The 20,787-nt window shown below is 42.1% G+C and overlaps 36 non-coding genes across 36 annotated transcripts; all 36 read right to left on the bottom strand.

Moving 5' to 3' along the window:
• Positions 1 to 2,229: 2,229 nt before the first annotated feature.
• Positions 2,230 to 2,300, bottom strand: TRNAG-GCC (transfer RNA glycine (anticodon GCC)). The gene has a single exon. It is a non-coding gene; the product is annotated as a tRNA-Gly (tRNA).
• A 1,244-nt stretch (positions 2,301 to 3,544) lies between these two features.
• On the bottom strand, positions 3,545 to 3,615 carry TRNAG-GCC (transfer RNA glycine (anticodon GCC)). Its single transcript has one exon. It is a non-coding gene; the product is annotated as a tRNA-Gly (tRNA).
• A 192-nt stretch (positions 3,616 to 3,807) lies between these two features.
• TRNAG-GCC (transfer RNA glycine (anticodon GCC)) lies at positions 3,808 to 3,878 on the bottom strand. The gene has a single exon. It is a non-coding gene; the product is annotated as a tRNA-Gly (tRNA).
• A 981-nt stretch (positions 3,879 to 4,859) lies between these two features.
• TRNAV-GAC (transfer RNA valine (anticodon GAC)) lies at positions 4,860 to 4,930 on the bottom strand. The gene has a single exon. It is a non-coding gene; the product is annotated as a tRNA-Val (tRNA).
• A 192-nt stretch (positions 4,931 to 5,122) lies between these two features.
• Positions 5,123 to 5,193, bottom strand: TRNAV-GAC (transfer RNA valine (anticodon GAC)). Its single transcript has one exon. It is a non-coding gene; the product is annotated as a tRNA-Val (tRNA).
• Positions 5,194 to 5,385: 192 nt separating this feature from the next.
• On the bottom strand, positions 5,386 to 5,456 carry TRNAV-GAC (transfer RNA valine (anticodon GAC)). Its single transcript has one exon. It is a non-coding gene; the product is annotated as a tRNA-Val (tRNA).
• A 192-nt stretch (positions 5,457 to 5,648) lies between these two features.
• On the bottom strand, positions 5,649 to 5,719 carry TRNAV-GAC (transfer RNA valine (anticodon GAC)). The gene has a single exon. It is a non-coding gene; the product is annotated as a tRNA-Val (tRNA).
• Positions 5,720 to 5,910: 191 nt separating this feature from the next.
• On the bottom strand, positions 5,911 to 5,981 carry TRNAV-GAC (transfer RNA valine (anticodon GAC)). The gene has a single exon. It is a non-coding gene; the product is annotated as a tRNA-Val (tRNA).
• Positions 5,982 to 6,173: 192 nt separating this feature from the next.
• On the bottom strand, positions 6,174 to 6,244 carry TRNAV-GAC (transfer RNA valine (anticodon GAC)). The gene has a single exon. It is a non-coding gene; the product is annotated as a tRNA-Val (tRNA).
• A 192-nt stretch (positions 6,245 to 6,436) lies between these two features.
• On the bottom strand, positions 6,437 to 6,507 carry TRNAV-GAC (transfer RNA valine (anticodon GAC)). Its single transcript has one exon. It is a non-coding gene; the product is annotated as a tRNA-Val (tRNA).
• A 192-nt stretch (positions 6,508 to 6,699) lies between these two features.
• On the bottom strand, positions 6,700 to 6,770 carry TRNAG-GCC (transfer RNA glycine (anticodon GCC)). Its single transcript has one exon. It is a non-coding gene; the product is annotated as a tRNA-Gly (tRNA).
• Positions 6,771 to 6,962: 192 nt separating this feature from the next.
• Positions 6,963 to 7,033, bottom strand: TRNAV-GAC (transfer RNA valine (anticodon GAC)). Its single transcript has one exon. It is a non-coding gene; the product is annotated as a tRNA-Val (tRNA).
• Positions 7,034 to 7,225: 192 nt separating this feature from the next.
• On the bottom strand, positions 7,226 to 7,296 carry TRNAV-GAC (transfer RNA valine (anticodon GAC)). Its single transcript has one exon. It is a non-coding gene; the product is annotated as a tRNA-Val (tRNA).
• Positions 7,297 to 7,488: 192 nt separating this feature from the next.
• TRNAG-GCC (transfer RNA glycine (anticodon GCC)) lies at positions 7,489 to 7,559 on the bottom strand. The gene has a single exon. It is a non-coding gene; the product is annotated as a tRNA-Gly (tRNA).
• Positions 7,560 to 8,014: 455 nt separating this feature from the next.
• Positions 8,015 to 8,085, bottom strand: TRNAV-GAC (transfer RNA valine (anticodon GAC)). Its single transcript has one exon. It is a non-coding gene; the product is annotated as a tRNA-Val (tRNA).
• A 192-nt stretch (positions 8,086 to 8,277) lies between these two features.
• On the bottom strand, positions 8,278 to 8,348 carry TRNAG-GCC (transfer RNA glycine (anticodon GCC)). The gene has a single exon. It is a non-coding gene; the product is annotated as a tRNA-Gly (tRNA).
• Positions 8,349 to 10,118: 1,770 nt separating this feature from the next.
• Positions 10,119 to 10,189, bottom strand: TRNAG-GCC (transfer RNA glycine (anticodon GCC)). The gene has a single exon. It is a non-coding gene; the product is annotated as a tRNA-Gly (tRNA).
• A 455-nt stretch (positions 10,190 to 10,644) lies between these two features.
• On the bottom strand, positions 10,645 to 10,715 carry TRNAG-GCC (transfer RNA glycine (anticodon GCC)). The gene has a single exon. It is a non-coding gene; the product is annotated as a tRNA-Gly (tRNA).
• A 191-nt stretch (positions 10,716 to 10,906) lies between these two features.
• Positions 10,907 to 10,977, bottom strand: TRNAG-GCC (transfer RNA glycine (anticodon GCC)). Its single transcript has one exon. It is a non-coding gene; the product is annotated as a tRNA-Gly (tRNA).
• Positions 10,978 to 11,169: 192 nt separating this feature from the next.
• TRNAG-GCC (transfer RNA glycine (anticodon GCC)) lies at positions 11,170 to 11,240 on the bottom strand. The gene has a single exon. It is a non-coding gene; the product is annotated as a tRNA-Gly (tRNA).
• A 192-nt stretch (positions 11,241 to 11,432) lies between these two features.
• TRNAG-GCC (transfer RNA glycine (anticodon GCC)) lies at positions 11,433 to 11,503 on the bottom strand. The gene has a single exon. It is a non-coding gene; the product is annotated as a tRNA-Gly (tRNA).
• Positions 11,504 to 11,695: 192 nt separating this feature from the next.
• Positions 11,696 to 11,766, bottom strand: TRNAS-GCU (transfer RNA serine (anticodon GCU)). The gene has a single exon. It is a non-coding gene; the product is annotated as a tRNA-Ser (tRNA).
• A 455-nt stretch (positions 11,767 to 12,221) lies between these two features.
• TRNAG-GCC (transfer RNA glycine (anticodon GCC)) lies at positions 12,222 to 12,292 on the bottom strand. The gene has a single exon. It is a non-coding gene; the product is annotated as a tRNA-Gly (tRNA).
• Positions 12,293 to 12,746: 454 nt separating this feature from the next.
• On the bottom strand, positions 12,747 to 12,817 carry TRNAG-GCC (transfer RNA glycine (anticodon GCC)). The gene has a single exon. It is a non-coding gene; the product is annotated as a tRNA-Gly (tRNA).
• A 455-nt stretch (positions 12,818 to 13,272) lies between these two features.
• Positions 13,273 to 13,343, bottom strand: TRNAS-GCU (transfer RNA serine (anticodon GCU)). Its single transcript has one exon. It is a non-coding gene; the product is annotated as a tRNA-Ser (tRNA).
• A 718-nt stretch (positions 13,344 to 14,061) lies between these two features.
• Positions 14,062 to 14,132, bottom strand: TRNAG-GCC (transfer RNA glycine (anticodon GCC)). The gene has a single exon. It is a non-coding gene; the product is annotated as a tRNA-Gly (tRNA).
• Positions 14,133 to 14,324: 192 nt separating this feature from the next.
• Positions 14,325 to 14,395, bottom strand: TRNAG-GCC (transfer RNA glycine (anticodon GCC)). Its single transcript has one exon. It is a non-coding gene; the product is annotated as a tRNA-Gly (tRNA).
• Positions 14,396 to 14,587: 192 nt separating this feature from the next.
• On the bottom strand, positions 14,588 to 14,658 carry TRNAS-GCU (transfer RNA serine (anticodon GCU)). Its single transcript has one exon. It is a non-coding gene; the product is annotated as a tRNA-Ser (tRNA).
• A 455-nt stretch (positions 14,659 to 15,113) lies between these two features.
• TRNAG-GCC (transfer RNA glycine (anticodon GCC)) lies at positions 15,114 to 15,184 on the bottom strand. The gene has a single exon. It is a non-coding gene; the product is annotated as a tRNA-Gly (tRNA).
• A 454-nt stretch (positions 15,185 to 15,638) lies between these two features.
• On the bottom strand, positions 15,639 to 15,709 carry TRNAG-GCC (transfer RNA glycine (anticodon GCC)). The gene has a single exon. It is a non-coding gene; the product is annotated as a tRNA-Gly (tRNA).
• A 718-nt stretch (positions 15,710 to 16,427) lies between these two features.
• TRNAG-GCC (transfer RNA glycine (anticodon GCC)) lies at positions 16,428 to 16,498 on the bottom strand. The gene has a single exon. It is a non-coding gene; the product is annotated as a tRNA-Gly (tRNA).
• A 1,505-nt stretch (positions 16,499 to 18,003) lies between these two features.
• TRNAG-GCC (transfer RNA glycine (anticodon GCC)) lies at positions 18,004 to 18,074 on the bottom strand. The gene has a single exon. It is a non-coding gene; the product is annotated as a tRNA-Gly (tRNA).
• Positions 18,075 to 18,266: 192 nt separating this feature from the next.
• Positions 18,267 to 18,337, bottom strand: TRNAS-GCU (transfer RNA serine (anticodon GCU)). The gene has a single exon. It is a non-coding gene; the product is annotated as a tRNA-Ser (tRNA).
• Positions 18,338 to 18,792: 455 nt separating this feature from the next.
• TRNAG-GCC (transfer RNA glycine (anticodon GCC)) lies at positions 18,793 to 18,863 on the bottom strand. The gene has a single exon. It is a non-coding gene; the product is annotated as a tRNA-Gly (tRNA).
• Positions 18,864 to 19,317: 454 nt separating this feature from the next.
• Positions 19,318 to 19,388, bottom strand: TRNAG-GCC (transfer RNA glycine (anticodon GCC)). The gene has a single exon. It is a non-coding gene; the product is annotated as a tRNA-Gly (tRNA).
• A 718-nt stretch (positions 19,389 to 20,106) lies between these two features.
• TRNAG-GCC (transfer RNA glycine (anticodon GCC)) lies at positions 20,107 to 20,177 on the bottom strand. Its single transcript has one exon. It is a non-coding gene; the product is annotated as a tRNA-Gly (tRNA).
• Between the last annotated feature and the right edge of the window lie 610 nt (positions 20,178 to 20,787).

Here is a 20,787-nt window from a genome sequence, read left to right as displayed (position 1 = left end):
TTTTGTACACCCTTTTCGCTTGGATGAAATTTATTGCTTAAAAAGATGGAAGAGTATGCACTCGGTCTTTCCATGATAAATGGATATCACAGAAAGATACAAAAATAATATAAAATCCATAAAAGTGCATCGGCCAGGAATCGAACACGGGCCGCCCGCGTGGCAGGCGAGCATTCTACCTTTGAACCACCGATGCTCGAACTCGAGCAAGCTAATTTCTCTGCAGCGCTTCTACTCTTTCATAAAGAATGAGAGATTTTCTTTTTTGTACACCCTTTTCGCTTGGATGAAATTTATTGCTTAAAAAGATGGAAGAGTATGCACTCGGTCTTTCCATGATAAATGGATATCACAGAAAGATACAAAAATAATATAAAATCCATAAAAGTGCATCGGCCAGGAATCGAACACGGGCCGCCCGCGTGGCAGGCGAGCATTCTACCATTGAACCACCGATTTTCGAACTCGAGCAAGCTAATTTCTCTGCAGCGCTTCTACTCTTTCATAAAGAATGAGAGATTTTCCTTTTTGTACACCCTTTTCGCTTGGATGAAATTTATTGCTTAAAAAGATGGAAGAGTATGCACTCGGTCTTTCCATGATAAATGGATATCACAGAAAGATACAAAAATAATATAAAATCCATAAAAGTGCATCGGCCAGGAATCGAACCCGGGCCGCCCGCGTGGCAGGCGAGCATTCTACCATTGAACCACCGATGCTCGAACTCGAGCAAGCTAATTTCTCTGCAGCGCTTCTACTCTTTCATAAAGAATGAGAGATTTTCTTTTTTGTACACCCTTTTCGCTTGGATGAAATTTATTGCTTAAAAAGATGGAAGAGTATGCACTCGGTCTTTCCATGATAAATGGATATCACAGAAAGATACAAAAATAATATAAAATCCATAAAAGTGCATCGGCCAGGAATCGAACACGGGCCGCCCGCGTGGCAGGCGAGCATTCTACCTTTGAACCACCGATGCTCGAACTCGAGCAAGCTAATTTCTCTGCAGCGCTTCTACTCTTTCATAAAGAATGAGAGATTTTCTTTTTTGTACACCCTTTTCGCTTGGATGAAATTTATTGCTTAAAAAGATGGAAGAGTATGCACTCGGTCTTTCCATGATAAATGGATATCACAGAAAGATACAAAAATAATATAAAATCCATAAAAGTGCATCGGCCAGGAATCGAACACGGGCCGCCCGCGTGGCAGGCGAGCATTCTACCATTGAACCACCGATTTTCGAACTCGAGCAAGCTAATTTCTCTGCAGCGCTTCTACTCTTTCATAAAGAATGAGAGATTTTCCTTTTTGTACACCCTTTTCGCTTGGATGAAATTTATTGCTTAAAAAGATGGAAGAGTATGCACTCGGTCTTTCCATGATAAATGGATATCACAGAAAGATACAAAAATAATATAAAATCCATAAAAGTGCATCGGCCAGGATTCGAACCCGGGCCGCCCGCGTGGCAGGCGAGCATTCTACCACTGAACCACCGATGCTCGAACTCGAGCAAGCTAGTTTCTCTGCAGCGCTTCTACTCTTTCATAAAGAATGATAGATTTTCTTTTTTGTACACCCTTTTCGCTTGAATGAAATTTATTGCTTAAAAAGATGGAAGAGTATGCACTCGGTCTTTCCATGATAAAAGGATATCACAGAAAGATACAAAAATAATATAAAATCCATAAAAGTGCATCGGTCGGGAATCGAACCCGGGCCGCCCGCGTGGCAGGCGAGCATTCTACCACTGAACCACCGATGCTCGAACTCGAGCAAGCTAGTTTCTCTGCAGCGCTTCTACTCTTTCATAAAGAATGATAGATTTTCTTTTTTGTACACCCTTTTCGCTTGAATGAAATTTATTGCTTAAAAAGATGGAAGAGTATGCACTCGGTCTTTCCATGATAAAAGGATATCACAGAAAGATACAAAAATAATATAAAATCCATAAAAGTGCATCGGCCGGGAATCGAACCCGGGCCGCCCGCGTGGCAGGCGAGCATTCTACCACTGAACCACTGATGCTCGAACTCGAGCAAGCTAGTTTCTCTGCAGCGCTTCTACTCTTTCATAAAGAATGATAGATTTTCTTTTTTGTACACCCTTTTCGCTTGAATGAAATTTATTGCTTAAAAAGATGGAAGAGTATGCACTCGGTCTTTCCATGATAAAAGGATATCACAGAAAGATACAAAAATAATATAAATTCCATAAAAGTGCATCGGCCGGGAATCGAACCCGGGCCGCCCGCGTGGCAGGCGAGCATTCTACCACTGAACCACCGATGCTCGAACTCGAGCAAGCTAATTTCTCTGCAGCGCTTCTACTCTTTCATAAAGAATGAGAGATTTTCTTTTTTGTACACCCTTTTTGCTTGAATGAAATTTATTGCTTAAAAAGATGGAAGAGTATGCACTCGGTCTTTCCATGATAAATGGATATCACAGAAAGATACAAAAATAATATAAATTCCATAAAAGTGCATCGGCCAGGAATCGAACCCGGGCCGCCCGCGTGGCAGGCGAGCATTCTACCACTGAACCACCGATGCTCGAACTCGAGCAAGCTAGTTTCTCTGCAGCGCTTCTACTCTTTCATAAAGAATGATAGATTTTCTTTTTTGTACACCCTTTTCGCTTGAATGAAATTTATTGCTTAAAAAGATGGAAGAGTATGCACTCGGTCTTTCCATGATAAAAGGATATCACAGAAAGATACAAAAATAATATAAAATCCATAAAAGTGCATCGGTCGGGAATCGAACCCGGGCCGCCCGCGTGGCAGGCGAGCATTCTACCACTGAACCACCGATGCTCGAACTCGAGCAAGCTAGTTTCTCTGCAGCGCTTCTACTCTTTCATAAAGAATGATAGATTTTCTTTTTTGTACACCCTTTTCGCTTGAATGAAATTTATTGCTTAAAAAGATGGAAGAGTATGCACTCGGTCTTTCCATGATAAAAGGATATCACAGAAAGATACAAAAATAATATAAAATCCATAAAAGTGCATCGGTCGGGAATCGAACCCGGGCCGCCCGCGTGGCAGGCGAGCATTCTACCACTGAACCACCGATGCTCGAACTCGAGCAAGCTAGTTTCTCTGCAGCGCTTCTACTCTTTCATAAAGAATGAGAGATTTTCTTTTTTGTACACCCTTTTCGCTTGAATGAAATTTATTGCTTAAAAAGATGGAAGAGTATGCACTCGGTCTTTCCATGATAAATGGATATCACAGAAAGATACGAAAATAATATAAATTCCATAAAAGTGCATCGGCCGGGAATCGAACCCGGGCCGCCCGCGTGGCAGGCGAGCATTCTACGACTGAACCACCGATGCTCGAACTCGAGCAAGCTAGTTTCTCTGCAGCGCTTCTAATCTTTCATAAAGAATGAGAGATTTTCTTTTTTGTACACCCTTTTCGCTTGAATGAAAGTTATTGCTTAAAGAGATGGAAGAGTATGCACTCGGTCTTTCCATGATAAATGGATATCACAGAAAGATACAAAAATAATATAAAATCCATAAAAGTGCATCGGCCGGGAATCGAACCCGGGCCGCCCGCGTGGCAGGCGAGCATTCTACCACTGAACCACCGATGCTCGAACTCGAGCAAGCTAATTTCTCTGCAGCGCTTTTACTCTTTCATAAAGAATGAGAGATTTTCTTTTTTGTACACCCTTTTCGCTTGAATGAAATTTATTGCTTAAAAAGATGGAAGAGTATGCACTCGGTCTTTCCATGATAAATGGATATCACAGAAAGATACGAAAATAATATAAAATCCATAAAAGTGCATCGGCCGGGAATCGAACCCGGGCCGCCCGCGTGGCAGGCGAGCATTCTACCACTGAACCACCGATGCTCGAACTCGAGCAAGCTAGTTTCTCTGCAGCGCTTCTACTCTTTCATAAAGAATGAGAGATTTTCTTTTTTGTGCACCCTTTTCGCTTGAATGAAATTTATTGCTTAAAAATATGGAAGAGTATGCACTCGGTCTTTCCATGATAAATGGATATCACAGAAAGATACAAAAATAATATAAAATCCATAAAAGTGCATCGGCCAGGAATCGAACCCGGGCCGCCCGCGTGGCTGGCGAGCATTCTACCACTGAACCACCGATGCTCGAACTCGAGCAAGCTAGTTTCTCTACAGCGCTTCTACTCTTTCATAAAGAATGAGAGATTTTCTTTTTTGTACACCCTTTTCGCTTGAATGAAATTTATTGTTTAAAAAGATGGAAGAGTATGCACTCGGTCTTTCCATGATAAATGGATATCACAGAAAGATACGAAAATAATATAAAATCCATAAAAGTGCATCGGTCGGGAATCGAACACTAGCCGCCCGCGTGGCAGGCGAGCATTCTACCACTGAACCACCGATGCTTGAACTCGAGCAAGCTAGTTTCTCTGCAGCGATTCTACTCTTTCATAAAGAATGAGAGATTTTCTTTTTTGTACACCCTTTTCGCTTGAATGAAATTTATTGCTTAAAAAGATGGAAGAGTATGCACTCGGTCTTTCCATGATAAATGGATATCACAGAAAGAAACAAAAATAATATAAAATCCATAAAAGTGCATCAGCCGGGAATCGAACCCGGGCCGCCCGCGTGGCAGGCGAGCATTCTACCACTGAACCACCGATGCTCGAACTCGAGCAAGCTAGTTTCTCTGCAGCGCTTCTACTCTTTCATAAAGAATGAGAGATTTTCTTTTTTGTACACCCTTTTTGCTTGAATGAAATTTATTGCTTAAAAAGATGGAAGAGTATGCACTCGGTCTTTCCATGATAAATGGATATCACAGAAAGATACAAAAATAATATAAAATCCACAAAAGTGCATCGGCCGAGAATCGAAACCGGGCCGCCCGCGTGTCAGGCGAGCATTCTACCACTGAACCACCGATGCTCGAACTCGAGCAAGCTAGTTTCTCTGCAGCGCTTCTACTCTGTCATAAAGAATGAGAGATTTTCTTTTTTCTACACCCTTTTCGCTTGAATGAAATTTATTGCTTTAAAAGATGGAAGAGTATGCACTCGGTCTTTCCATGATAAATGGATATCTTAGAAAGATACAAAAATAATATAAAATCCACAAAAGTGCATCGGCCGAGAATCGAAACCGGGCCGCCCGCGTGTCAGGCGAGCATTCTACCACTGAACCACCGATGCTCGAACTCGAGCAAGCTAGTTTCTCTGCAGCGCTTCTACTCTGTCATAAAGAATGAGAGATTTTCTTTTTTCTACACCCTTTTCGCTTGAATGAAATTTATTGCTTTAAAAGATGGAAGAGTATGCACTCGGTCTTTCCATGATAAATGGATATCACAGAAAGATACAAAAATAATATAAAATCCATAAAAGTGCATCGGCCGGGAATCGAAACCGGGCCGCCCGCGTGTCAGGCGAGCATTCTACCACTGAACCACCGATGCTCGAACTCGAGCAAGCTAGTTTCTCTGCAGCGCTTCTACTCTGTCATAAAGAATGAGAGATTTTCTTTTTTCTACACCCTTTTCGCTTGAATGAAATTTATTGCTTTAAAAGATGGAAGAGTATGCACTCGGTCTTTCCATGATAAATGGATATCTTAGAAAGATACAAAAATAATATAAAATCCACAAAAGTGCATCGGCCGAGAATCGAAACCGGGCCGCCCGCGTGTCAGGCGAGCATTCTACCACTGAACCACCGATGCTCGAACTCGAGCAAGCTAGTTTCTCTGCAGCGCTTCTACTCTGTCATAAAGAATGAGAGATTTTCTTTTTTCTACACCCTTTTCGCTTGAATGAAATTTATTGCTTTAAAAGATGGAAGAGTATGCACTCGGTCTTTCCATGTTAATGGATATCACAGAAAGATACAAAAATAATATAAAATCCATAAAAGTGCATCGGCCGGGAATCGAAACCGGGCCGCCCGCGTGTCAGGCGAGCATTCTACCACTGAACCACCGATGCTCGAACTCGAGCAAGCTAGTTTCTCTGCAGCGCTTCTACTCTGTCATAAAGAATGAGAGATTTTCTTTTTTCTACACCCTTTTCGCTTGAATGAAATTTATTGCTTTAAAAGATGGAAGAGTATGCACTCGGTCTTTCCATGATAAATGGATATCTTAGAAAGATACAAAAATAATATAAAATCCACAAAAGTGCATCGGCCGAGAATCGAAACCGGGCCGCCCGCGTGTCAGGCGAGCATTCTACCACTGAACCACCGATGCTCGAACTCGAGCAAGCTAGTTTCTCTGCAGCGCTTCTACTCTGTCATAAAGAATGAGAGATTTTCTTTTTTCTACACCCTTTTCGCTTGAATGAAATTTATTGCTTTAAAAGATGGAAGAGTATGCACTCGGTCTTTCCATGATAAATGGATATCTTAGAAAGATACAAAAATAATATAAAATCCACAAAAGTGCATCGGCCGAGAATCGAAACCGGGCCGCCCGCGTGTCAGGCGAGCATTCTACCACTGAACCACCGATGCTCGAACTCGAGCAAGCTAGTTTCTCTGCAGCGCTTCTACTCTGTCATAAAGAATGAGAGATTTTCTTTTTTCTACACCCTTTTCGCTTGAATGAAATTTATTGCTTTAAAAGATGGAAGAGTATGCACTCGGTCTTTCCATGATAAATGGATATCACAGAAAGATACAAAAATAATATAAAATCCATAAAAGTGCATCGGCCGGGAATCGAACCCGGGCCGCCCGCGTGGCAGGCGAGCATTCTACCACTGAACCACCGATGCTCGAACTCGAGCAAGCTAGTTTCTCTGCAGCGCTTCTAATCTTTCATAAAGAATGAGAGATTTTCTTTTTTCTACACCCTTTTCGCTTGAATGAAATTTATTGCTTTAAAAGATGGAAGAGTATGCACTCGGTCTTTCCATGATAAATGGATATCACAGAAAGATACAAAAATAATATAAAATCCACAAAAGTGCATCGGCCGAGAATCGAAACCGGGCCGCCCGCGTGTCAGGCGAGCATTCTACCACTGAACCACCGATGCTCGAACTCGAGCAAGCTAGTTTCTCTGCAGCGCTTCTACTCTGTCATAAAGAATGAGAGATTTTCTTTTTTCTACACCCTTTTCGCTTGAATGAAATTTATTGCTTTAAAAGATGGAAGAGTATGCACTCGGTCTTTCCATGATAAATGGATATCTTAGAAAGATACAAAAATAATATAAAATCCACAAAAGTGCATCGGCCGAGAATCGAAACCGGGCCGCCCGCGTGTCAGGCGAGCATTCTACCACTGAACCACCGATGCTCGAACTCGAGCAAGCTAGTTTCTCTGCAGCGCTTCTACTCTGTCATAAAGAATGAGAGATTTTCTTTTTTCTACACCCTTTTCGCTTGAATGAAATTTATTGCTTTAAAAGATGGAAGAGTATGCACTCGGTCTTTCCATGATAAATGGATATCACAGAAAGATACAAAAATAATATAAAATCCATAAAAGTGCATCGGCCGGGAATCGAACCCGGGCCGCCCGCGTGGCAGGCGAGCATTCTACCACTGAACCACCGATGCTCGAACTCGAGCAAGCTAGTTTCTCTGCAGCGCTTCTAATCTTTCATAAAGAATGAGAGATTTTCTTTTTTGTACACCCTTTTCGCTTGAATGAAATTTATTGCTTAAAAAGATGGAAGAGTATGCACTCTGTCTTTCCATGATAAATGGATATCACTGAAAGATACAAAAATAATATAAAATCCATAAAAGTGCATCGGCCGGGAATCGAACCCGGGCCGCCCGCGGGGCAGGCGAGCATTCTACCACTGAACCACCGATGCTCGAACTCGAGCAAGCTAGTTTCTCTGCAGCGCTTCTACTCTTTCATAAAGAATGAGAGATTTTCTTTTTTGTACACCCTTTTTGCTTGAATGAAATTTATTGCTTAAAAAGATGGAAGAGTATGCACTCGGTCTTTCCATGATAAATGGATATCACAGAAAGATACAAAAATAATATAAAATCCACAAAAGTGCATCGGCCGAGAATCGAAACCGGGCCGCCCGCGTGTCAGGCGAGCATTCTACCACTGAACCACCGATGCTCGAACTCGAGCAAGCTAGTTTCTCTGCAGCGCTTCTACTCTGTCATAAAGAATGAGAGATTTTCTTTTTTCTACACCCTTTTCGCTTGAATGAAATTTATTGCTTTAAAAGATGGAAGAGTATGCACTCGGTCTTTCCATGATAAATGGATATCACAGAAAGATACAAAAATAATATAAAATCCATAAAAGTGCATCGGCCGGGAATCGAACCCGGGCCGCCCGCGTGGCAGGCGAGCATTCTACCACTGAACCACCGATGCTCGAACTCGAGCAAGCTAGTTTCTCTGCAGCGCTTCTACTCTTTCATAAAGAATGAGAGATTTTCTTTTTTGTGCACCCTTTTCGCTTGAATGAAATTTATTGCTTAAAAAGATGGAAGAGTATGCACTCGGTCTTTCCATGATAAATGGATATCACAGAAAGATACAAAAATAATATAAAATCCATAAAAGTGCATCGGTCGGGAATCGAACACTAGCCGCCCGCGTGGCAGGCGAGCATTCTACCACTGAACCACCGATGTTTGAACTCGAGCAAGCTAGTTTCTCTGCAGCGCTTCTACTCTTTCATAAAGAATGAGAGATTTTCTTTTTTGTACACCCTTTTCGCTTGAATGAAATTTATTGCTTAAAAAGATGGAAGAGTATGCACTCGGTCTTTCCATGATAAATGGATATCACAGAAAGATACGAAAATAATATAAAATCCATGAAAGTGCATCGGCCGGGAATCGAACCCGGGCCGCCCGCGTGGCAGGCGAGCATTCTACCACTGAGCCACCGATGCTCGAACTCGAGCAAGCTAGTTTCTCTGCAGCGCTTCTACTCTTTCATAAAGAATGAGAGATTTTCTTTTTTGTGCACCCTTTTCGCTTGAATGAAATTTATTGCTTAAAAAGATGGAAGAGTATGCACTCGGTCTTTCCATGATAAATGGATATCTTAGAAAGTTACAAAAATAATATAAAATCCATAAAAGTGCATCGGTCGGGAATCGAACACTAGCCGCCCGCGTGGCAGGCGAGCATTCTACCACTGAACCACCGATGCTTGAACTCGAGCAAGCTAGTTTCTCTGCAGCGATTCTACTCTTTCATAAAGAATGAGAGATTTTCTTTTTTGTACACCCTTTTCGCTTGAATGAAATTTATTGCTTAAAAAGATGGAAGAGTATGCACTCGGTCTTTCCATGATAAATGGATATCACAGAAAGATACAAAAATAATATAAAATCCACAAAAGTGCATCGGCCGAGAATCGAAACCGGGCCGCCCGCGTGGCAGGCGAGCTTTCTACCACTGAACCACCGATGCTCGAACTCGAGCAAGCTAGTTTCTCTGCAGCGCTTCTACTCTTTCATAAAGAATGAGAGATTTTCTTTTTTGTACACCCTTTTCGCTTGAATGAAATTTATTGCTTAAAAAGATGGAAGAGTATGCACTCGGTCTTTCCATGATAAATGGATATCACAGCAAAATACAAAAATAATATAAAATCCATAAAAGTGCATCGGCCGGGAATCGAACCCGGGCTGCCCGCGTGGCAGGCGAGCATTCTACCACTGAACCACCGATGCTCGAACTCGAGCAAGCTAGTTTCTCTGCAGCGCTTTTACTCTTTCATAAAAAATGAGAGATTTTCTTTTTTGTACACCCTTTTCGCTTGAATGAAATTTATTGCTTAAAAAGATGCAAGAGTATGCACTCGGTCTTTCCATGATAAATGGATATCACAGAAAGATACAAAAATAATATAAAATCCATAAAAGTGCATCGGCCGGGAATCGAACCCGGGCCGCCCGCGTGGCAGGCGAGCATTCTACCACTGAACCACCGATGTTCGAACTCGAGCAAGCTAGTTTCTCTGCAGCGCTTCTACTCTTTCATAAAGAATGAGAGATTTTCTTTTTTGTACACCCTTTTCGCTTGAATGAAATTTATTGCTTAAAAAGATGGAAGAGTATGCACTCGGTCTTTCCATGATAAACGGATATCACGGAAAGATACAAAAATAATATAAAATCCATAAAAGTGCATCGGCCGGGAATCGAACCCGGGCCGCCCGCGTGGCAGGCGAGCATTCTACCACTGAACCACCGATGCTCGAACTCGAGCAAGCTAGTTTCTCTGCAGCGCTTCTACTCTTTCATAAAGAATGAGAGATTTTCTTTTTTGTACACCCTTTTCGCTTGAATGAAATTTATTGCTTAAAAAGATGGAAGAGTATGCACTCGGTCTTTCCATGATAAATGGATATCACAGAAATATACAAAAATAATATAAAATCCATAAAAGTGCATCGGCCGGGAATCGAACCCGAACCGCCCGCGTGGCAGGCGAGCATTCTACCACTGAACCACCGATGCTCGAACTCAAGCAAGCTAGTTTCTCTGCAGCGCTTCTACTCTTTCATACAGAATGAAAGATTTTCTTTTTTGTACACCCTTTTCGCTTGAATGAAATTGATTGCTTAAAAAGATGGAAGAGTATGCACTCGGTCTTTCCTTGATAAATGGATATAACAGAAAAATACAAAAATAATATAAAATCCATAAAAGTGCATCGGCCGGGAATCGAACCCGGGCCGCCCGCGTGGCAGGCGAGCATTCTACCACTGAACCACCGATGCTCGAACTCGAGCAAGCTAGTTTCTCTGAGCGCTTCTACTCTTTCATAAGGAATGAGAGATTTTCTTTTTTGTACACCCTTTTCGCTTGAATGAAATTTATTGCTTAAAAAGATGGAAGAGTATGCACTCGGTCTTTCCATGATAAACGGATATCACAGAAAGATACAAAAATAATATAAAATCTATAAAAGTGCATCGGCCGGGAATCGAACCCGGGCCGCCCGCGTGGCAGGCGAGCATTCTACCACTGAACCACCGATGCTCGAACTCGAGCAAGCTAGTTTCTCTGCAGCGCTTATACTCTTTCATAAAGAATGAGAGATTTTCTTTTTTGTACACCCTTTTCGCTTGAATGAAATTTATTGCTTCAAAAGATGGAAGAGTATGCACTCGGTCTTTCCATGATAAATGGATATCACAGAAAGATACAAAAATAATATAAAATCCATAAAAGTGCATCGGCCGGGAATCGAACCCGGGCCGCCCGCGTGGCAGGCGAGCATTCTACCACTGAACCACCGATGCTCGAACTCGAGCAAGCTAGTTTCTCTGCAGCGCTTCTACTCTTTCATAAAAAATGAGAGATTTTCATTTTTGTACACCCTTTTCGCTTGAATGAAATTTATTGCTTAAAAAGATGCAAGAGTATGCACTCGGTCTTTCCATGATAAATGGATATCACAGAAAGATGCAAAAATAATATAAAATCCATAAAAGTGCATCGGCCGGGAATCGAACCCGGGCCGCCCGCGTGGCAGGCGAGCATTCTACCACTGAACCACCGATGCTCGAACTCGAGCAAGCTAGTTTCTCTGCAGCGCTTCTACTCTTTCATAAAGAATGAGAGATTTTCTTTTTTGTACAACCTTTTCGCTTGAATGAAATTTATTGCTTAAAAAGATGGAAGAGTATGCACTCGTTCTTTCCATGATAAATGGATATCACAGAAAGATACAAAAATAATATAAAATCCATAAAAGTGCATCGGCCGGGAATCGAACCCGGGCCGCCCGCGTAGCAGGCGAGCATTCTACCACTGAACCACCGATGCTCGAACTCGAGCAAGCTAGTTTCTCTGCAGCGCTTATACTCTTTCATAAAGAATGAGAGATTTTCTTTTTTGTACACCCTTTTTGCTTGAATGAAATTTATTGCTTAAAAAGATGGAAGAGTATGCACTCGGTCTTTCCATGATAAATGGATATCACAGAAAGATACAAAAATAATATAAAATCCACAAAAGTGCATCGGCCGGGAATCGAAACCGGGCCGCCCGCGTGGCAGGCGAGCAATCTACCACTGAACCACCGATGCTCGAACTCGAGCAAGCAAGTTTCTCTGCAGCGCTTCTACTCTTTCATAAAGAATGAGAGATTTTCTTTTTTGTACACCCTTTTCGCTTGAATGAAATTTATTGCTTAAAAAGATGGAAGAGTATGCACTCGGTCTTTCCATGATAAATGGATATCACAGAAAAATACAAAAATAATATAAAATCCATAAAAGTGCATCGGCCGGGAATCGAACCCGGGCCGCCCGCGTGGCAGGCGAGCATTCTACCACTGAACCACCGATGCTCGAACTCGAGCAAGCTAGTATCTCTGAGCGCTTCTACTCTTTCATAAGGAATGAGAGATTTTCTTTTTTGTACACCCTTTTCGCTTGAATGAAATTTATTGCTTAAAAAGATGAAAGAGTATGCACTCGGTCTTTCCATGATAAACGGATATCACAGAAAGATACAAAAATAATATAAAATCTATAAAAGTGCATCGGCCGGGAATCGAACCCGGGCCGCCCGCGTGGCAGGCGAGCATTGTACCACTGAACCACCGATGCTCGAACTCGAGCAAGCTAGTTTCTCTGCAGCGCTTATACTCTTTCATAAAGAATGAGAGATTTTCTTTTTTGTACACCCTTTTCGCTTGAATGAAATTTATTGCTTCAAAAGATGGAAGAGTATGCACTCGGTCTTTCCATGAAAAATGGATATCACAGAAAGATACAAAAATAATATAAAATCCATAAAAGTGCATCGGCCGGGAATCGAACCCGGGCCGCCCGCGTGGCAGGCGAGCATTCTACCACTGAACCACCGATGCTCGAACTCGAGCAAGCTAGTTTCTCTGCAGCGCTTCTACTCTTTCATAAAGAATGAGAGATTTTCTTTTTTGTACACCCTTTTCGCTTGAATGAAATTTATTGCTTAAAAAGATGGAAGAGTATGCACTCGGTCTTTCCATGATAAATGGATATCACAGAAAGATACAAAAATAATATAAAATCCATAAAAGTGCATCGGCCGGGAATCGTACCCGGGCCGCCCGCGTGGCAGGCGAGCATTCTACCACTGAACCACCGATGCTCGAACTCGAGCAAGCTAGTTTCTCTGCAGCGCTTATACTCTTTCATAAAGAATGAGAGATTTTCTTTTTTGTACACCCTTTTCGCTTAAATGAAATTTATTGCTTAAAAAGATGGAAGAGTATGCACTCGGTCTTTCCATGAAAAATGGATATCACAGAAAGATACAAAAATAATATAAAATCCATAAAAGTGCATCGGCCGGGAATCGTACCCGGGCCGCCCGCGTAGCAGGCGAGCATTCTACCACTGAACCACCGATGCTCGAACTCGAGCAAGCTAGTTTCTCTGCAGCGCTTATACTCTTTCATAAAGAATGAGAGATTTTCTTTTTTGTACACCCTTTTCGCTTGAATGAAATTTATTGCTTCAAAAGATGGAAGAGTATGCACTCGGTCTTTCCATGAAAAATGGATATCACAGAAAGATACAAAAATAATATAAAATCCATAAAAGTGCATCGGCCGGGAATCGAAATCGGACCGCCCGCGTGGCAGGCGAGCATTCTACCACTGAACCACCGATGCTCGAACTCGAGCAAGCTAGTTTCTCTGCAGCGCTTCTACTCTTTCATAAAGAATGAGAGATTTTCTTTTTTGTACACCCTTTTCGCTTGAATGAAATTTATTGCTTAAAAAGATGGAAGAGTATGCACTCGGTCTTTCCATGATAAATGGATATCACAGAAAGATACAAAAATAATATAAAATCCATAAAAGTGCATCGGCCGGGAATCGTACCCGGGCCGCCCGCGTGGCAGGCGAGCATTCTACCACTGAACCACCGATGCTCGAACTCGAGCAAGCTAGTTTCTCTGCAGCGCTTATACTCTTTCATAAAGAATGAGAGATTTTCTTTTTTGTACACCCTTTTCGCTTAAATGAAATTTATTGCTTAAAAAGATGGAAGAGTATGCACTCGGTCTTTCCATGATAAATGGATATCACAGAAAGATACAAAAATAATATAAAATCCATAAAAGTGCATCGGCCGGGAATCGAACCCGGGCCGCCCGCGTGGCAGGCGAGCATTCTACCACTGAACCACCGATGCTCGAACTCGAGCAAGCTAGTTTCTCTGCAGCGCTTCTACTCTTTCATAAAAAATGAGAGATTTTCATTTTTGTACACCCTTTTCGCTTGAATGAAATTTATTGCTTAAAAAGATGCAAGAGTATGCACTCGGTCTTTCCATGATAAATGGATATCACAGAAAGATGCAAAAATAATATAAAATCCATAAAAGTGCATCGGCCGGGAATCGAACCCGGGCCGCCCGCGTGGCAGGCGAGCATTCTACCACTGAACCACCGATGCTCGAACTCGAGCAAGCTAGTTTCTCTGCAGCGCTTCTACTCTTTCATAAAGAATGAGAGATTTTCTTTTTTGTACAACCTTTTCGCTTGAATGAAATTTATTGCTTAAAAAGATGGAAGAGTATGCACTCGTTCTTTCCATGATAAATGGATATCACAGAAAGATACAAAAATAATATAAAATCCATAAAAGTGCATCGGCCGGGAATCGAACCCGGGCCGCCCGCGTAGCAGGCGAGCATTCTACCACTGAACCACCGATGCTCGAACTCGAGCAAGCTAGTTTCTCTGCAGCGCTTATACTCTTTCATAAAGAATGAGAGATTTTCTTTTTTGTACACCCTTTTTGCTTGAATGAAATTTATTGCTTAAAAAGATGGAAGAGTATGCACTCGGTCTTTCCATGATAAATGGATATCACAGAAAGATACAAAAATAATATAAAATCCACAAAAGTGCATCGGCCGGGAATCGAAACCGGGCCGCCCGCGTGGCAGGCGAGCAATCTACCACTGAACCACCGATGCTCGAACTCGAGCAAGCAAGTTTCTCTGCAGCGCTTCTACTCTTTCATAAAGAATGAGAGATTTTCTTTTTTGTACACCCTTTTCGCTTGAATGAAATTTATTGCTTAAAAAGATGGAAGAGTATGCACTCGGTCTTTCCATGATAAATGGATATCACAGAAAAATACAAAAATAATATAAAATCCATAAAAGTGCATCGGCCGGGAATCGAACCCGGGCCGCCCGCGTGGCAGGCGAGCATTCTACCACTGAACCACCGATGCTCGAACTCGAGCAAGCTAGTATCTCTGAGCGCTTCTACTCTTTCATAAGGAATGAGAGATTTTCTTTTTTGTACACCCTTTTCGCTTGAATGAAATTTATTGCTTAAAAAGATGAAAGAGTATGCACTCGGTCTTTCCATGATAAACGGATATCACAGAAAGATACAAAAATAATATAAAATCTATAAAAGTGCATCGGCCGGGAATCGAACCCGGGCCGCCCGCGTGGCAGGCGAGCATTGTACCACTGAACCACCGATGCTCGAACTCGAGCAAGCTAGTTTCTCTGCAGCGCTTATACTCTTTCATAAAGAATGAGAGATTTTCTTTTTTGTACACCCTTTTCGCTTGAATGAAATTTATTGCTTCAAAAGATGGAAGAGTATGCACTCGGTCTTTCCATGAAAAATGGATATCACAGAAAGATACAAAAATAATATAAAATCCATAAAAGTGCATCGGCCGGGAATCGAACCCGGGCCGCCCGCGTGGCAGGCGAGCATTCTACCACTGAACCACCGATGCTCGAACTCGAGCAAGCTAGTTTCTCTGCAGCGCTTCTACTCTTTCATAAAGAATGAGAGATTTTCTTTTTTGTACACCCTTTTCGCTTGAATGAAATTTATTGCTTAAAAAGATGGAAGAGTATGCACTCGGTCTTTCCATGATAAATGGATATCACAGAAAGATACAAAAATAATATAAAATCCATAAAAGTGCATCGGCCGGGAATCGTACCCGGGCCGCCCGCGTGGCAGGCGAGCATTCTACCACTGAACCACCGATGCTCGAACTCGAGCAAGCTAGTTTCTCTGCAGCGCTTATACTCTTTCATAAAGAATGAGAGATTTTCTTTTTTGTACACCCTTTTCGCTTAAATGAAATTTATTGCTTAAAAAGATGGAAGAGTATGCACTCGGTCTTTCCATGATAAATGGATATCACAGAAAGATACAAAAATAATATAAAATCCATAAAAGTGCATCGGCCGGGAATCGTACCCGGGCCGCCCGCGTGGCAGGCGAGCATTCTACCACTGAACCACCGATGCTCGAACTCGAGCAAGCTAGTTTCTCTGCAGCGCTTATACTCTTTCATAAAGAATGAGAGATTTTCTTTTTTGTACACCCTTTTCGCTTGAATGAAATTTATTGCTTAAAAAGATGGAAGAGTATGCACTCGGTCTTTCCATGAAAAATGGATATCACAGAAAGATACAAAAATAATATAAAATCCATAAAAGTGCATCGGCCGGGAATCGAACCCGGGCCGCCCGCGTGGCAGGCGAGCATTCTACCACTGAACCACCGATGCTCGAACTCGAGCAAGCTAGTTTCTCTGCAGCGCTTCTACTCTTTCATAAAAAATGAGAGATTTTCATTTTTGTACACCCTTTTCGCTTGAATGAAATTTATTGCTTAAAAAGATGCAAGAGTGTGCACTCGGTCTTTCCATGATAAACGGATATCACAGAAAGATACAAAAATAATATAAAATCCATAAAAGTGCATCGGCCGGAATCGAACCCGGGCCGCCCGCGTGGCAGGCGAGCATTCTACCACTGAACCACCGATGCTCGAACTCGAGCAAGCTAGTTTCTCTGCAGCGCTTCTACTCTTTCGTAAAGAATGAGAGATTTTCTTTTTTGTACACCCTTTTCGCTTGAATGAAATTTATTGCTTTAAAAGATGGAAGAGTATGCACTCGGTCTTTCCATGATAAATGGATATCACAGAAAAATACAAAAATAATATAAAATCCATAAAAGTGCTTCGGCCGGGAATCGAACCCGAACCGCCCGCGTGGCAGGCGAGCATTCTACCACTGAACCACCGATGCTCGAACTCGAGCAAGCTAGTTTCTCTGCAGCGCTTCTGCTCTTTCATAAAGAATGAGAGATTTTCTTTTTTGTACACCCTTTTCGCTTGAATGAAATTTATTGCTTAAAAAGATGGAAGAGTATGCACTCGGTCTTTCCATGATAAATGGATATCACAGAAAAATACAAAAATAATATAAAATCCATAAAAGTGCATCGGCCGGGAATCGAACCCGGGCCGCCCGCGAGGCAGGCGATCATTCTACCACTGAACCACCGATGCTCGAACTCGAGCAAGCTAGTTTCTCTGAGCGCTTCTACTCTTTCATAAGGAATGAGAGATTTTCTTTTTTGTACACCCTTTTCGCTTGAATGAAATTTATTGCTTAAAAAGATGGAAGAGTATGCACTCGGTCTTTCCATGATAAATGGATATCACAGAAAGATACAAAAATAATATAAAATCCATAAAAGTGCATCGGCCGGGAATCGAACCCGGGCCGCCCGCGTGGCAGGCGATCATTCTACCACTGAACCACCGATGCTCGAACTCGAGCAAGCTAGTTTCTCTGCAGCGCTTCTACTCTTTCATAAAGAATGAGAGATTTTCTTTTTTGTACACCCTTTTCGCTTGAATGAAATTTATTGCTTAAAAAGATGGAAGAGTATGCACTCGGTCTTTCCATGATAAATGGATATCACAGAAAGATACAAAAATAATATAAAATCCATAAAAGTGCATCGGCCGGGAATCGAACCCGGGCCGCCCGCGTGGCAGGCGATCATTCTACCACTGAACCACCGATGCTCGAACTCGAGCAAGCTAGTTTCTCTGCAGCGCTTCTACTCTTTCATAAAGAATGAGAGATTTTCTTTTTTGTACACCCTTTTCGCTTGAATGAAATTTATTGCTTAAAAAGATGGAAGAGTATGCACTCGGTCTTTCCATGATAAATGGATATCACAGAAAGATACAAAAATAATATAAAATCCATAAAAGTGCATCGGCCGGGAATCGAACCCGGGCCGCCCGCGTGGCAGGCGAGCATTCTACCACTGAACCACCGATGCTCGAACTCGAGCAAGCTAGTTTCTCTGCAGCGCTTCTACTCTTTCATAAAGAATGAGAGATTTTCTTTTTTGTACAACCTTTTCGCTTGAATGAAATTTATTGCTTAAAAAGATGGAAGAGTATGCACTCGTTCTTTCCATGATAAATGGATATCACAGAAAGATACAAAAATAATATAAAATCCATAAAAGTGCATCGGCCGGGAATCGAACCCGGGCCGCCCGCGTAGCAGGCGAGCATTCTACCACTGAACCACCGATGCTCGAACTCGAGCAAGCTAGTTTCTCTGCAGCGCTTATACTCTTTCATAAAGAATGAGAGATTTTCTTTTTTGTACACCCTTTTTGCTTGAATGAAATTTATTGCTTAAAAAGATGGAAGAGTATGCACTCGGTCTTTCCATGATAAATGGATATCACAGAAAGATACAAAAATAATATAAAATCCACAAAAGTGCATCGGCCGGGAATCGAAACCGGGCCGCCCGCGTGGCAGGCGAGCAATCTACCACTGAACCACCGATGCTCGAACTCGAGCAAGCAAGTTTCTCTGCAGCGCTTCTACTCTTTCATAAAGAATGAGAGATTTTCTTTTTTGTACACCCTTTTCGCTTGAATGAAATTTATTGCTTAAAAAGATGGAAGAGTATGCACTCGGTCTTTCCATGATAAATGGATATCACAGAAAAATACAAAAATAATATAAAATCCATAAAAGTGCATCGGCCGGGAATCGAACCCGGGCCGCCCGCGTGGCAGGCGAGCATTCTACCACTGAACCACCGATGCTCGAACTCGAGCAAGCTAGTATCTCTGAGCGCTTCTACTCTTTCATAAGGAATGAGAGATTTTCTTTTTTGTACACCCTTTTCGCTTGAATGAAATTTATTGCTTAAAAAGATGAAAGAGTATGCACTCGGTCTTTCCATGATAAACGGATATCACAGAAAGATACAAAAATAATATAAAATCTATAAAAGTGCATCGGCCGGGAATCGAACCCGGGCCGCCCGCGTGGCAGGCGAGCATTGTACCACTGAACCACCGATGCTCGAACTCGAGCAAGCTAGTTTCTCTGCAGCGCTTATACTCTTTCATAAAGAATGAGAGATTTTCTTTTTTGTACACCCTTTTCGCTTGAATGAAATTTATTGCTTCAAAAGATGGAAGAGTATGCACTCGGTCTTTCCATGAAAAATGGATATCACAGAAAGATACAAAAATAATATAAAATCCATAAAAGTGCATCGGCCGGGAATCGAACCCGGGCCGCCCGCGTGGCAGGCGAGCATTCTACCACTGAACCACCGATGCTCGAACTCGAGCAAGCTAGTTTCTCTGCAGCGCTTCTACTCTTTCATAAAGAATGAGAGATTTTCTTTTTTGTACACCCTTTTCGCTTGAATGAAATTTATTGCTTAAAAAGATGGAAGAGTATGCACTCGGTCTTTCCATGATAAATGGATATCACAGAAAGATACAAAAATAATATAAAATCCATAAAAGTGCATCGGCCGGGAATCGTACCCGGGCCGCCCGCGTGGCAGGCGAGCATTCTACCACTGAACCACCGATGCTCGAACTCGAGCAAGCTAGTTTCTCTGCAGCGCTTATACTCTTTCATAAAGAATGAGAGATTTTCTTTTTTGTACACCCTTTTCGCTTAAATGAAATTTATTGCTTAAAAAGATGGAAGAGTATGCACTCGGTCTTTCCATGATAAATGGATATCACAGAAAGATACAAAAATAATATAAAATCCATAAAAGTGCATCGGCCGGGAATCGTACCCGGGCCGCCCGCGTGGCAGGCGAGCATTCTACCACTGAACCACCGATGCTCGAACTCGAGCAAGCTAGTTTCTCTGCAGCGCTTATACTCTTTCATAAAGAATGAGAGATTTTCTTTTTTGTACACCCTTTTCGCTTGAATGAAATTTATTGCTTAAAAAGATGGAAGAGTATGCACTCGGTCTTTCCATGAAAAATGGATATCACAGAAAGATACAAAAATAATATAAAATCCATAAAAGTGCATCGGCCGGGAATCGAACCCGGGCCGCCCGCGTGGCAGGCGAGCATTCTACCACTGAACCACCGATGCTCGAACTCGAGCAAGCTAGTTTCTCTGCAGCGCTTCTACTCTTTCATAAAAAATGAGAGATTTTCATTTTTGTACACCCTTTTCGCTTGAATGAAATTTATTGCTTAAAAAGATGCAAGAGTGTGCACTCGGTCTTTCCATGATAAACGGATATCACAGAAAGATACAAAAATAATATAAAATCCATAAAAGTGCATCGGCCGGAATCGAACCCGGGCCGCCCGCGTGGCAGGCGAGCATTCTACCACTGAACCACCGATGCTCGAACTCGAGCAAGCTAGTTTCTCTGCAGCGCTTCTACTCTTTCGTAAAGAATGAGAGATTTTCTTTTTTGTACACCCTTTTCGCTTGAATGAAATTTATTGCTTTAAAAGATGGAAGAGTATGCACTCGGTCTTTCCATGATAAATGGATATCACAGAAAAATACAAAAATAATATAAAATCCATAAAAGTGCTTCGGCCGGGAATCGAACCCGAACCGCCCGCGTGGCAGGCGAGCATTCTACCACTGAACCACCGATGCTCGAACTCGAGCAAGCTAGTTTCTCTGCAGCGCTTCTGCTCTTTCATAAAGAATGAGAGATTTTCTTTTTTGTACACCCTTTTCG

This window comes from Parasteatoda tepidariorum, chromosome 8 (assembly GCF_982258835.1).
Source record: "Parasteatoda tepidariorum strain Cologne lab strain chromosome 8, Ptep-v5.0, whole genome shotgun sequence".
Lineage (NCBI taxonomy): Eukaryota > Metazoa > Arthropoda > Arachnida > Araneae > Theridiidae > Parasteatoda > Parasteatoda tepidariorum.
Note: the sequence above shows the minus strand (reverse complement) of the source record. Positions and strands in the feature narration are given on the sequence as shown.